This window comes from Octopus bimaculoides, chromosome 2, assembly GCF_001194135.2.
Source record: "Octopus bimaculoides isolate UCB-OBI-ISO-001 chromosome 2, ASM119413v2, whole genome shotgun sequence".
In the NCBI taxonomy this organism is placed as follows: domain Eukaryota; kingdom Metazoa; phylum Mollusca; class Cephalopoda; order Octopoda; family Octopodidae; genus Octopus; species Octopus bimaculoides.
Genome location: NC_068982.1, coordinates 42728457 through 42729239, shown reverse-complemented (window position 1 = coordinate 42729239; position 783 = coordinate 42728457).

The following is a 783-nucleotide window of genomic DNA, read 5'->3' as shown; positions in this document are numbered from 1 at the left end:
ATAGAAAGACAAATACACTATATATATATATATGAAGACACACGCATACACACATACACACATATACACATACACATACATAGATATATATGCATACACACGCCGTGTGCACACGCACGTACATGCATGTATGGGTGGTTGGACGGACGAAGGGATTTTAGTGTCATATATGTTCATTTTCTTATGTTTTTGTATGATATTTAACAGGTTTCTATCAGTCTTAAAATAATTTTTTTTTCTCTCTTGGTATTAATCACAGACATTTAATTACATCTTTCAAGATGAATTAGCAGAATTTTAAAGAATAAAATAGTTCACAGTAAGCCTCAGAGCCTGTCTATCTATCATGTTGTTATTCTTGGACTGAAATTTTACAGACGAGTATCTTCCCCCAGAACTGACATGAATTAAACACAAGACAATAGCTTTCTTATGAATAAACCGTTGAAGATTGAAGGTGGTTCTTGTAGATAGACTCATTAACATGAGCACACGCCAACGCACACGTCACACCGTGAATAAAAGACTATTCAATAAAACCTGTGTTTCTGGTGGACCCTTAAGGATAAATGCATCTGGCATGTCGTGAGGCAAAGGCCCCAGCTTCGCCCAAACTGAAAGGTCTTTGATTCATTCCGTATTTCTGTTAAGTACATAGTGATGCTACTGTTTGGCTTTAAGAGTAAGTAGGAAGAGTGTAAGTGAATCCTCTTAAAGATATCTGTTCTTTGTTCTCTATGTACGCATGTATGTTTATATATATATATATATATATATATATAT